Source organism: Cyanistes caeruleus, chromosome 5 (genome assembly GCF_971803275.1).
Source record: "Cyanistes caeruleus chromosome 5, bCyaCae1.hap1.1, whole genome shotgun sequence".
Lineage (NCBI taxonomy): Eukaryota > Metazoa > Chordata > Aves > Passeriformes > Paridae > Cyanistes > Cyanistes caeruleus.
Window position 1 is genome coordinate 40,376,123 of NC_141705.1, and position 14,570 is coordinate 40,390,692.

At 35.4% G+C, this 14,570-nt stretch overlaps 1 protein-coding gene across 1 annotated transcript in view; it reads right to left on the minus strand.

Annotated features, from left to right (window-relative positions):
- The window catches only part of LOC111928358 (uncharacterized), a 93,277-nt gene that overhangs the window by 14,206 nt on the left and 64,501 nt on the right, over positions 1-14,570 (minus strand). Inside the window, exons 11-15 of the mRNA XM_086890437.1 lie at positions 13,094-13,193; positions 11,751-11,870; positions 10,287-10,563; positions 9,316-10,100; positions 5,881-5,952 (exon numbers count right to left, since the gene is read on the minus strand). The gene's annotated coding sequence lies outside the window, so the exon portion shown is untranslated. The remainder of the gene's footprint in view (positions 1-5,880; positions 5,953-9,315; positions 10,101-10,286; positions 10,564-11,750; positions 11,871-13,093; positions 13,194-14,570) is intronic.

Below are 14,570 nucleotides of genomic sequence, written 5' to 3' on the forward strand. Positions count from 1 at the left end.
TGTACTCACATTAATGAGGCACAAAATACACCTGCTAAGGAAACAATAAGAGTGTACTGCACGACCTACTTTCTTCTTCACTGTTATTCAGGTTACAGATTTTGGGGTAAATAAAAGCACTGGTTGAGTTTCAAAGGTACTTAATATGAGAAAGCATTTTTATTAACAATATTTTTTCTTGCACTTTAATACAAAGACTTTTAAAACCTCTAACTAGAAAAAGAAACCCTGGTGACAAAAGAAAAATGTCTAACCTTAGTGACATTAAAACAAAATGAAATACTAAGGCTAGTTAGTGCTTTAGGATAGGCTAAAGGATACATAAGGCTTTAGGATACACAACTGCTGCTCATACCACCATCACCAAAATTTCACTATGTATTTTTACTACGTAGAAGGACAAAACCACTGTTTTGACAAAACATATAAGTTCATATGACCTAGCAAAATTCTCTCTTCTCATCTACACTGAGGTATAAAGTATGGTCAAAAATTTAAGCAAGAAACATTGCCATCCAGTGATGAAGGAAGAAGAGAGAAACTGAGATAAAAATGGTGGTGGTGCTGTCACTGATATATCCATAATCTTTGATATCCATACTCTCAGCTGGGAGAATGTTATTCAGAGGTAGTCAGAGTAACATGCATTTAAGAGATTGTAAAAATCAGTGGGGTAAATAAAGAACAGGTGTGATTCTACAAGCTTTAAATGTTCTTACTAATGGATCATATGTTACTTACTTTCCTTCATCAATGATGAGCCAATTTAACTCACAAAGATTAACAACAAAAATATTGATTTCCCTGAATATCTTCATATATCTTTTTGGAAATCTTTCTTTCCAGGTGAATTTTTATTTTTTTTTAAAAAAAAAAACCTTCCAGGATGTTGCGTTCCTAAAACAAAATATGTAAATTCGATGTAGAAACAAGTCATGAGTTTTTGTACATCCCAGAACACAGACCCAATACTAGTGTGGGTAGAGCAGGAAAATACAAAGCAGACATTCCATGAAGCTCTGGAGCTTAGAAATTCTGCATCTTCCATATAATTCAAGTGCTGCCCCAGGGAAGATGCAATTAAGAAAGAGATGTGTACTTACTGTAGAGCCTGAAAGAAGGAAGGAGTAAACTCACAGCTGCCCACAGGCTGAACAAAAAGCTAACTATGTACCACCTATCAGTGTCCTTTTGACAAAATCAAAAACAAAAACTCAAAAGAAATACATTGATTTTGAGCCAGAAAGACTGTGATCCTTCAGTCTTTATCTTTTTGCCACAACTTTTAAACTTGGTATCAATTATTTTGAGGCAAATTTCTACATATAATACCTCAAAATAATTTCATTTTCTCTTCTTTTTACTTCTTTTTTTGTATGAAATCAGTCTTTCAGCCCTCAGGTTATGAACTAAAAAAATCATAAATTGTGTTGATCCTTCTTTTATCAGCTTTTACAGCAAATAGCCTCAATTCAATTTTATTGAAACCTGTCCCAAAAGGTACCGTCACGTATGCTTCATTCTCCTCTTATTTCTAATCTAAGATCACAGCAGGAGGCAGAGGTAAAAGTCTTCATGTATCACTGTACCAGGAATTATAAAGCCAATATATTGTCACATAAATAATCATGTAACAACAATAAACTAATACATACGTTTTTTATAGGAACTTATTAAGCAAATTCCATTGTCTTCTAAATAATTCAGGTAAATAAAATAACATTTGTCCTTTGAATATTATACATACATATCTCTGATAGTTTTATGCAAAGAAATATTTGAATCAAGAGCTATTTGGATTTATATTTTAATTGATATTTATTAAATATATATTCTTAACTATATCTATGTTGGGTATTGACATCTGCTAGGAGGCTAGATTTTCAGGAGAAGGAAAATAACAAATCTTGTACAAGCAAGTGATAGAAGAACACAGACATCCCTATTTCAGGCTGACCTTTAGATCAATTACCCCCTTCTTCTACCCTAAAGCATCTGTCAACAGACAGTGCCACAAAACACCATTGCTAACCTTCAGTTTCAATTCTCCTCTCTTACAATGCCCTACATTCAGGTTACACCTACTATCCCCTGGGCCATTAAAAAACTCCTGGATTTTGCTTGTAGCTCTTACTTTCCAGGATTTAAAAAGTCAGATGGCAAGGACAACACTCACTTTCTCTGATGCAGTTTTCTTGGATAAAAATAACTGTCAGTCTACATGGTTTTTAACAGTAAATAATGAATTTACTCAGTGCTACAAACAAACCAGACTGAGTTTTAGACAGAATCAACATTATCAAAACATGCCTATTTTTAAAACACTAGCAAATCTTCATATCAGCAATGAACTACAGACTGCCAACCTGCCATTTCAAATTAAAGCACCTCTTGAATAGTGTTAATGAAAGTTGGGGGTTTGCCTTCTCCACTTTGTTGTCCTTCCTCACTTATTTTTGGCTACTACTTTATTAGAACTTGAATTTAAAGTTCATTGTGGTATTCATAAAGGATAAGTAGATATACACAGTGACAACCTCAAGTACGTTGTCATAACTCAGTATGATAGGACCTTTGCCCAGCAATTTTATCTTGTTCTGACTAGCCACAAGGCAGCTACATGTAATTAGTGAATAGAAAAAATTTAGTTTACTTTTATATTAAATTGCTTTATAAGCTAAGGCATCATTTCCTGAGGAGTCTGCTTTGAGTTTTGCTCACAGAGGAACATCAAAGCCCAAATAATGAAATAAAGATGTAGAGTCAGAGAAAGACTCATCATAAAAAATATACATTTTTTTTTATCATGCATAGAATGAGACTGCAGACAGATATGATACAGGATTTCATATGAAAAAAATTAAAGCAGCTTGGACTTAGAGAGGACAAGGGATGTTTTAACAGCCCTATTCCATAAGCAGAGCAGGATTCTGAGATTTCAGGACAATAATTATGTTTAACAACTGAATGCTTTAACTTTGTTGTTTTGCTTTTATCCAGTGGTTTATGTTCTCCTTACCATTAGGCAACTTTCTGTCAAATCACTTACCCACTATATAAATTAATTGCTCTGCCATTCTGAGGTATATTTATATACATAAAGAAAACTGTTCTCCTCACCATTAGGCAACTTTCTGTCAAATCACTTACCCACCATATAAATTAATTGCTCTGCCATTCTGAGATATATTTATATACATTAAAAAAACTGTTGAATTTATTGGAAGTCTGAAAGCACAGGCACTTAAAGTGAAATAGATGTGCAGCTGGGAAACAAAAATATTTTAAAAAAACCAAAAAAACATAAATTAATCACATAAATTTTTCACAGTTGTCTGCACATTCCCCTGTATATCTCCCTAATATTACTTAACTAATAAAAAAAATAATAATATATAAAAAAAAAAAAAAGAACCCAGAAAGATAAGGAACTAGAAGGTTATTTGTCCTTATTTTGTTCTAATTTCAACAAACTAGACAGTTGGGATGCAGAGAAATGAAGAAAACTTGCAAAACTGTACAATCTATGGTAAGATTTGCAGGCTGGTCAACTAGGTAGTCATTACCTTTTCATTGTGGCAACCTGAACTTCATACTAAGACAAAAATGCAGCCAGATTTTGTGGTGGTGGTATAGGCTATGTGTGACAAGCTCGTTTACTTCTGCTAGTGTGTTATGGCGTGCTAACACCCTACCAGGGCTGTACTGTCATGTACTAAATCTAAGTGCTTAGAAAAGGCAATTTTAAGATGTGATTAGGAGCCAGCAACTCAAACTGGAGCCTGCTAACCCTCCATCTGAGCTGATGCAGCTGTTGAAAGCCCTGGGTATACATCTTCCCTTTGCAACCCTCATTACACATGCCTTTGCTGGATATCTCTGGCTGCTGAAGGGGATGGTTAACCCACGGTCTTTAGGACCAAAAGTTAATCACAGTAGTTCCTAGGGTCTACAGGTTCAGTTATAGTAGATAAAGACTGCAGGGCAACCACTGACAAAAGGGGCAATGATGACTAAGCTTATCCTCTTGTACTCTGGTTGCTTCTCGCTATCTGCTTAGAGCCCAAAGGTGAATTTTTAGCAGAGCTGTTTCTGCCTACACTATTTATTAGGAGAGATACTCTGAATGTTGTTATTGAAATAGTTCACTGATAAGGCTAATACAGACATAAGACTTCAGGGCTTTCAAAAAAGATTTTTAAGGTCTAGCCCACAGGAGCATAAAAGCACAGCTTCAGTACAGAGAACATCAGAATAACAGGTTGGGAGAGAATTTTTCAGCCAGTGCATGAGGACTGTTTCCCTCTTGACCTCTGAAATTAACTTGATTTCAAATATGAAATAGTTATTACAAATTCTTCCTAAATGAAGGTTTAAGGCAAAAAATAAGTGACCTTAGAGAGGAGGGACTCCACCCCTGCTTTCAGGGAAATTGAAAGCAAATATATTTAACAATGTCCTGGATTTGGCTTGGCTTCCATCTTGGTGTTTGTCTTGTTTTTAATGTAGAAAAGAGCTGAGGAAACATAACCTTGTGGAAAACAACTAAAGATATAAATAATAATACTAGGGTTAGTTTTAAGTATAGTTCATTCTCCTGTTATCATTTGTTCTAAACCTTTCAAGGTAGTTCATTCTGCACATGTCACTTTCAGATGGTGTTGTGGCTTAACCCCAGCTGGCAACCAGTCACTGCTCTCTCTCCACTGGTGGGATAGGGGACAAAACTGGAAGAGTCAAAGTGAGAAATCTCATGGGTTGAGATAAAGACAATTTAATAGGTAAATCAGTAGCCATGCATGGAAGCCAATCAAAACAAGGATTTCTTTCACCATTTCCCATCTGCAGTTAAATTGTTATTTAGAACAAATAAATTGTTATCTATTAAACAACCTAGATCTAAATCTTAAGAAATCTAGACTGACATTAAAAAATACATTTATAGCTGTGTTTGTCCTCTGTGTTGTGAATATGGTTTTGTAGGCACAGCTACGCTTTAAACAAAATTATAAGAAAGTTCAGAAAAATCTTACTCTGCTTTCTTTTAGACAGAGGTTAGAACTCCTATCCCAGCCATTTGCAGAATTTCCATTTTAGAGAAAGACAAATGACTTCCTGTTTTGATGATTTTTTTAATATTATAAACAGTCTTAGTCACAACACTTAAAATTACTTCTGAAATATCTTATAGAATCTCAATTATGAAGTTTTACATTCAGGCAGAATTTTTCATTTCATAGAATCTATATAGAAAAGCAAATGCTTCAATGGAGCATCCCTGTACCTTGCCATACAACAGTGAAATCGATAGTTTTGGTCTTGCATCACACTCCAAAAAAGAGAAAAATATCAATAATGATTACAGCCACATAAGCAGATTGATATCTTTTTAAACAAGTTAGTATAATTCATAAATTTGCATCATTACACAAAGACAATAGCTTCAAAAAATGCCTACACAGAAAAATAACAGGTTTTTTTCAAGCAGCAGTATGTTTTATAGTTTTAGAGCACAGTTTATAGGAATGAAAAATGCAACTAAGCCTCACACATAAAATACGTTTTAAAACAAACCATGTGGAACACCGTCTTAAACTTCACCTAGAGAAAAACAAACCAGGACAGCATTTAAATACTACTAGTGTCAAAATGTTAGGCCTTTGATAATGGGTATATGTGGGAAGGTTAGCCACATCTATTTTAATCTCTTTGAAAAACATTTCTAGCCTGCTGAATGAGCATCTTTCTCTCTTTCTCATTGTCAGGAGAGAGAGAGAGAGAGGTTATGAGCTGTTCAAGAGTCCCTTCAGAGGTTGCCCTTTCTATAATTGGTGCAAAAATCTATTTTAAAAAATGATGTATCTTAGCTGATTATCTTACCTCAGCGGATGTAGCTTTTTCTTTAGATAGCTTCATGCTGCTGGTAGCCAATTTCCTCTGGAATATCAATTTCTGCAAGCAGGAATGAAACACGCATCGAAATAAATAAAAAGGATGAAACTTAGAAACAATTAACCATTACATACCAATAACATGTTTAAATCTTTAGTCCCAATATTACTGCCAAGTTCATTTTTTTTACAATTACAACAGTATGTAACAAACTTTTTTTGGGTTTCAGTCAAAGAATTTTTAATAATTTCTAAATGATACAAGATTAGCCCTGATCAGGAAATTTTCAAAGCAAATGACAATTTTAAAAATAGTTCTTCAGAAGAAAAGACTGCAAAATCTTGTGCCAGAAATAAACACCCCATGACTCCAAGATATTCTTGACCACACCATAATGAGACACTCTAATATGCTACTGATGCTCAGTGTACTTTCAGACCATGAAACTCAAACTCTTGGTCTAAATGAGAGACAAGAACTATAGACTCCTATGAAACATGTCTGGATCAATAATCCCTGTCAAAGGGTTTACTTTTTGCATAGAAAAATGACAGGCTAATTCAGCCAGACAGGGGAATTAGACTAGTCTTCTCTTTCGTGCACACAGACTGAGAGAAACTGGGGCTTCTCCAAGAAATTCCTATGTAGTGTGCACTAGAAGAAAATCTAAATTACATAAATCTTGCTATGACCTACAGAAAACCAGATCTTTCACCATTTCTGCATAAGGGCTGTAACTAGACAGCATTAACATCAGGTTCCTTCACTTTTACTGGAGATAACTGTTAAATGTTATAAACACTTCACCAAATTGCTTGTAAGCTAGAACACTGTTTTGGTAAATGTATTCAAAAGAGTATTTGAAAAATTTGTAAACATAAAGCCTTCAAAATAAAAGTGGCTGTAAAAGATAACTAACAAAAAATAAAACAAAAGACTATATTTCTACTCAAGTCCTCAGGTAAACAGAGCATAAAATTTTAAAAACATGGCAACAAAAACATGCACATTTAGATGACGTATGTGCAATTCATGCATGTGAATTGTCTGATAAGCTCAAATATACTACTAAAAAGTCTGTTTTATGTAAAATGGAAAATTTTGAAATATTTTACTGAAATATTTCCCAGTTCCAGATACCAAACAGAAAAAAGGAGAAAGTAGCACCAGAAAATTAGCTGTCAATTGCAATAATGGAATTAATATTGCAACCAATTTAACAGGACCATTCCCATTATCTCATGTTTTCTGTCTCTGTTTTCTTCAACAGCAGAAAAGTTCAGCATTTCTGCTTCTCTCTTCATTTTATACTAGGCAAATATAATACAGCCTGATTGTTTTCTAACTTCACTAGTTCATATTTCAAATAAGGTTTACCCTGTAGGTAGACAAAGAAAGGGAGTAGCAGAAACAGAAACCTCACTGACCAGTAAAGAGTGGTTTGAATTAGTTTTGTAGATGAACTTCACAGAGAATTAAAAACCTCTCTGGAATGATAATACTGGGGATAGGTGGACAAAAGACTGTAGGAAGAGACCAGATTCAAGAGTTCTAGGCTAAGAATCAGAGGTGTTTATTGAAATCTTTGACTAGAATGGAGCAATGGTCAGAGATGCTAAATTATTTTCCCCCTAGAAGGATGAAAATTTTTCATGACACTAAGAGTAAAGAACCATAAAGCATTCAGAGAGAGACATAAAGCAGCCAGAAGTCTTAAGTGGATAACTTCCAAAAGTAGGATACACAACACTGCCTCCCTACAAACATGTAGGTGCAAAATGTACTTGGACAGCTCAGCTATCAATATGAGCATGTTTTTTCCCCAAACTCCAGCTATAGTAACTGATTACCACACAAGGTGATAGTTATATTAATCCAGACCTCATTATTTGTGTATAAACATGAATTTCACAATCCGTGTACCTGCCCAGAGTTCAAAGAAATGCTCAGACACACACAGGAAGTGGATATAACTTCCAAGAACGGCTCCTGGCTTTTCTTACAAATCATTCTTCTCTCATCATTTTAAGTTTTGAACAAATTAGTAATGGGGGGAGGGGAAAAAAAAGGGAGGGGAGGGAAAAAAAATGGGGAAAAACTACCCAAACAGTACCATTAACTAAAAAAATCATAAAAGGAAACAAAAATTTGACTTTATATCTTTAAATTCAACCAAGGCTGAGAAAAATCATTACTTCAAGTATACCTTAAGTATATTTATGCATGCATTTTTCTTTTTTGAAAGGTCAGTTAAATGCCAAAAGTATAACTAAAAATGAGAAATTATTTACCATTCAGCAGTTATAGCTTGCCTGTTGGTATACATTACACCTAATTAAGTACTTCACAATCATTTCAGAAAAAAAAAACCATAAAACATTTGTAAAATATGTTCAGCCTGTTAGTCATAACTAGATTTTTTAAAATACTTTCAGAAATATAATTAAGTGGGAATTTGCTCTACTTATTTAAATTGTTCTGATTGCATAAAGAGTCAGCAGACAAAATATCTCCAAAGACCCTGGAATACACATTGTATCTTGTAAGATGCAATTGTGAATGAATAAAACAAACTATCACATATTTATAAGATTCTTTTATCCTTGACTAGCTATATCTGCTATTAAAGGATTTTAAAAATTGTAAATGCATTCCCATGAAGTCTGCTTTATAACAAGAAAAATGCATATTTTGTAAAGTGTGATGCAACTTCTGGCAAGCTGGCAGGAAATGCCACAGTGGGAATCACAGACCACCAGGTGGTTTTTTTGCACAGTAGTCAATAATACTATTTGTATTCAAAAAAATTGTAACTAGTGTGTTTTTCTACTTGGAAATACCCCACAAATCATAGACCAAAAGATAATCTGTTATTTTATAAATTGTCATTTTCAAAGTTACACTGTGTACAAAACACATTACTAAAGCCCAAGTTCTCATATCCTCAGTCTCACCAGATATCTTCTTTTTGGTCAGCCATACAGCAAGTCATGCATGACATTAAAACAAAAGAAAGAACACTCAAAGCTCTCCATAAAAGAATTAAATCATCACAGCAGCAAGACAGCCCTCAAACAGGCCAGCAGGAACCAAATAAGAAAGTAGATACTTATCAGCCAACAAGATGAGTCACACCTGTATTTATTTACTAATTGTAATTTGATGTTCCTGGGTTTTTCAGAAGACTGTCATTTCTTTTCTAGCCCTTGTGAAAATAACTGTTCACCTTTTTAGTTTTGTGCTTCTGTAATTAATCTGGCATAACCCTAGAGAAAAACCTCTTATTTTATAGAAATCTACAGGCAGCAAAATACCTTTAGGTTCTCAAGAGGTGGACTCTTAGAACTTGAAAGGCACAGTGGCCCTCCACCAATCCCCCAATTCCGCAGAAGTGCAATTAGTAGTTATGTGAGTTCAGCTCACCTTTGCAGAAGGGTCATCCACAGGCCCCCTGGTCTTACTGCAGAAATTATTCCTAATTCACTGGAGCACAATATTAATTACAACAGAGTATTTGTGACTTCAGCCTTCACAAAAATATATGCATCAATGCGCAAAAAGACAAAGTTTGATTTATGCTTGTGTTTGTGTATGCTTTCACTCTTCTTCCTCATTTGTTTTCATCTTTGCAGGATAATTAATTGGTTTTATATCACCACTATGTGTAGGCTGACCTACTGCAGACCCAGGCTTTTTCCATAGAGTTATTAGAGACAGTAAAATTGTCTGTGGGCACTGCAATAGCAACAAAGGTTTTCCTGTTGATGTGACATCCTTTGACCCGATGCAAAATGTTTTGTCTTGGTATGGCAGCACTTGCCTTTCTAGACATTAGAGGAACAGAGCTGTACAAAGAAATCAAAGCCTGAGCCAAGAATCAATAATACCTGGGGAAGGATTCCTCAGTGCAGGAAGTGAAAATAGTGCCTTGATCATGAATCAGTCATTTTAATTATGCATTACTTGACATCTTCACTCTTCTGTATCTTCATTCTTCCATATCTTCACTCATGATCATCAGTAATCTAGTGACTTATTTTATTAGCTTGCACACCAATCAAATCCATTTCCATAAGTCACACACAGAGGTTTGGTAATACAGGGTGCCTGTGACTTTGAGTTTCCAAAATGTCATTGACATTTGAGTGAGTTGTCCCTGGCTGGACTCCAGACACTCACCAAAGCTGCTTTATTACTCCACTTCTCAGCTGGGCAGGGGAGAGAAAATATAACAAAGATTCAGCAGCTGAGATAAGGTCCGGGAGATATCACTCAGCAAATACTGTCACAGGCAAAACAGATTCAAATTGGAGATATTAACTGGATTTATTACTAACTAAATCAGAGCAGCATAATGAGAAGTAAAATAAATCTTAAAAACACTCTCCTCTTACCTCTTTCTCCTTCCCTCCTCTACCTCTTTCCCCCCAGATATTGCAGGGAAGCAGGGTATGGGGGGTTGCAGTCAGTTCATCACGCATTGTTTCTGCCGCTGCTCAGGAAAAGGAATCCTTCCCCTGCTGCACTGTGGGGTTCCTCCCAAAGTAGTCAGTTCTCCATGAACTTCTCCAGTGTCACTCCACCCTACAGGCAGCAGGTCTCTGCAAACTGCTGGAATGTGAATGGAATTCACTCTGCCACAGGATGAAGTCCTTTAGGTACATATTTTACCTGTATGAATAAGAAAAACAGCATGCCAAGAAAAAGTCATTAACAACGCAGATTGTTCAATATTTTGCTCTCATTTTTTACTAGTGTCTTAGAAATATATTAACTATGTGCCATTTATATGACATTCAAAAATTTTCACATACTTCAAGAGAATGTCAGTTAGCAAAATCCCCACTGTCTGCTATTTTCTACTACAGGTTTCATTAAACAGATTGATACGTATTAATACTGATTATTCCTGAGGAGTGGGCTTTACATGGTGACCACTTGCATGGGAAATGTTCACCTCCCTCGTACAATCTATTACTAATGTTCTTGCTGTTAATGTTTATTTCTTATTTCATTGCTGTTTCAAATAAATTGTTCTTATCTCAAACCCTCAATCTTAAACTTTTGTGCTTCATTCTCCTCTCCAGCCTGCCACAGGGGGAAGGGAAGGGGGAGGTGAAAGAGCGACGCATAGCTTGGAGTGTTTCAGAGGGAACGCTAGATTGGGGAGTACCATCTCTAAATAAAAACAAAAGTTATTTGTATGGCCCTAGTTTAGACTTCTCTTTGGACAAGATAGGAAACATCTGATGACTCTTAAAAAGCAGAACATTTCAACAAACTAAACAGTCAAAAATTAAGATGCTGACAAAGAGAGAAAATATCATTGGATATTTCATACCATTCATCAAGCAGTTTCTTTAGCATTATACAACATAAAAGATCTAGGTATAAATTAACTCTACAACCAGATAAAGAACACTTCTTTAACAGTTTGCATGCATAGATGAATAGACACTATAATTCCATGAAATTTACTGAAATAATAGTTCTTATTTTAGCATGAAGATATTTTTAAAAATTAATGTAATAAAATTTACTTTGTAAGTGCATTTGTTCTACAGTTCACCTCAGTATATCAATACACATTCATCAGTCAGCAAGTGCAAGCTCTGAAAGTCAGTATGGCTTTTAATTTTCTTCTGATACAAAACCACATTTTTATGTGTTCAAAAATGTGCACCAAGTCTATTTGTCCTTCCTCCTAAGACAATTTCAACATCCAAAGAGTCTGAGGTTCTTTCTTTTCCATATACTGATAAAATATAGAGTTTCTACAGATAAATTTAGAGTATTTTTTTGCCTTTAGGAAATTCACTGTTATCCTTTGAGATGGAAACAGTCAAAAGAAAGAATACCTTATTAAGGAAAAGTAATGAATTTCAGGTGATAGCAGTGAGTTTACTAGTTTATTTTTTCAGTTGTTGACCCCAAGATGCTCTGTGCTGGAAAGAGCTGGGAGCTTTTCTTTCCAAGATCTGTAAATAGTGTAAGATGGCAATAATTAGTTGCAGTAGCTTGGTATCTATAGTTAGTCCTCATAATCAAAGATAATCTTATCTAGTCACTATTTTTGGACAATCATAATTGAAAACACTATATGCAGAAGTTTACTTTTGCACAGTTTGGGTACACAATGCACTTTATCTAAGAGACTTCACAGTTAGGTGGCTTTAGTGGCTTGCAGAAAATAATCATAATACTATCCCACCACTTTGCAACAATGTTACACACTTTGTAAAGAGCTAGGTGTAAAATGTCTTCCAATAATGCATGACTAAACAAATTTGTCTTATGTATTTTTAAAGTATTGTTAAAAAATTCACACCATCACATGTATTTTTTATTTTTTAAAAAAAATGTTTCCAGTATGGCTTGAACTTATGCAGTTAGTCATTCTAAGCATTCACCCGACCCTACCTCAGGCTCCTGGCTAGCTGAGCAATTACACTGCATTGTCTCTGATCCCTGACCAAATGAACATCTTTATATTTGTAAGCTTAGAGCAACATCTGTCTAGTATGGCAATATTATTTACAGCCTTCTGTTAAAGATTTTAACTTTTCCAATCAAACCTTAGGTGACATGAAATTACAGTTATGTTTCCAGTCAAATAATTCAGAATAAGAAGAATATCTCATTTCTGTGACTATCTGACATTTACTATCATTATATCCATCTTCCTATTGCCACATTTTCTGATATTAAATTACTATTCCCATTACAAATTTGCTACTATTTTTTAGGTAGTGCTCTAATGTACCACAGGCATATAGATAGTTAACATGCTGGAAATGTGAGGGATAATGACCATCCATGCAAGCTTCTAAGCCACACAAAAGGCATAAGCTGTTTACAAGGAGCTAAGGGCGAGAGAGAAGATTATACCCCAACAAATTAAGCAAGCAATTTCTATTCTAGCCTTGATTCTCCTACGTGAGCACAGATAATCACAGCCTCTACGTATATTGGTTTTCTTGCTGTGTCATGTTCTTTTTCTATAGAAGACAGACAGGATTTCTTAATTATTTACAGGATAAGCAACAAAATTCATTCAGATAGAACGGCAGTGCCAAGCAAGAAATTAATGTGTGGCGTTTAAATGCTGGATTATGACTCCAAATGAGTCACGTATTTCCCCAGCCCCTGATCAGCCATGAACAGGACTATTTTGTGCTATAATAATCAGTGATACAGTTACCTGCCAACATCATCAACTCCCAGGGGCATCAGAAATTTGGATTCCAGAGTAAGATCCTGTATTTATTAAACAAGGCTCTGTTGTAGGTAGTATTCTAGCCCTGTGATATAAAGCAGCACAGACAATTTCAGGAAACAAAAGTACTGTTAAATGCTGGGGTTTTTTTCACTGCTGTTAGTCTGTTATTTGACTGGCTCTTGCTTCATTGTTTACAATTTCCAGTTGCTTATCAAATATATATGGCATGCAATTTTCAACCTGTGGATTGCTTATAGAGGATTGACTGCAACAACTTTGGTTTAAATAGGTTTTATTCTTATGAATATTCAATCATTTGTTTTTTTCTACATTATGTTGTTTTCTTTCCTGTCTGGGTGACATAATAATTTGAAGTGGTTCTGCTTTATTTCACGTCTAATGTTATTTTACACACAAAACTTGGATATGTACCCAAAAGTGAGTTTTCTCGAATAAATTTCCCTGCATAAATATGTATGTGGGGAGGAGGGGGTCTAATTAAAAAGCCCATATACACAGTCAAGCCTAGATTGTATTGGGAAGGCAATGAAATTGCTCCCTTGCTGCACAGGATGAAGTGATCTAAAAATAGACTGCTGTGCTATTCTGTTAATGGAACAGGTTACAGTATCATTCAAGACCTTCCTCTCTCATTCAGAAATTATCAGGCTTGAATGAGAAAATTATCTCTTTCTCCTAAAATTCACATATAGAAACTGGTTTTCTTCCCGTCCTTCATTACAAACAGGTATGGATCCTATTTAAATCTGCCAAAACCTAAAATCGGAAGATGCTGGGAGATGGCAGGTTCACAACCTACCATGTTAATGCAAAGGTTAGGCTGTTTTTCCCAGTGGATCAATTTGCATTTATCTGTATTAGATTTGGCCTAACATTTCATTCATACCTGGATCTTGTAAAGCCCTTTTATGTGCTGCTTGCCACTGACCCCCTCTGTACCTTGAATAACACAGTATCATCTGCACACTTTCTCATGGTCCCTGACCAAATCATTCCTCTGTTTATCTTTCCGCCAATAACTTATCCATGTTACAACCTTTCCTCTTGCCCCACCACATGGCTAAAAAGCTCTAGGAGAATGCTTGCCTTTTGGAAACTTCGGTACATTGTTTTAGCATAGCAAATCATCTCATTGATATACTTGGTGCTGCTCTGAAAGCACTTCAAGAAGCCATAAAAAGGCACAACGTCAACCAACAGAGGTGTGCTGAAGTCTGTCCTCCATCAAAGCTTCTGCTGATGTGCCCAGTACAGGATTCAGAATGGCCAGCCTGTGCTTCCCCGCTTTGCTCCCACCAACTATTTTTTATTTAGGATGTAAGAGTTGTCATTCTCCTGTCTCTGGATACCAGGCTTGCTCCAAAGGGAGCCTGAAAGTGCAAGGTGCTTCATACTTAAGCTGTGTTTGAACTAGTATGTGGATGTTAACCAAATTGAT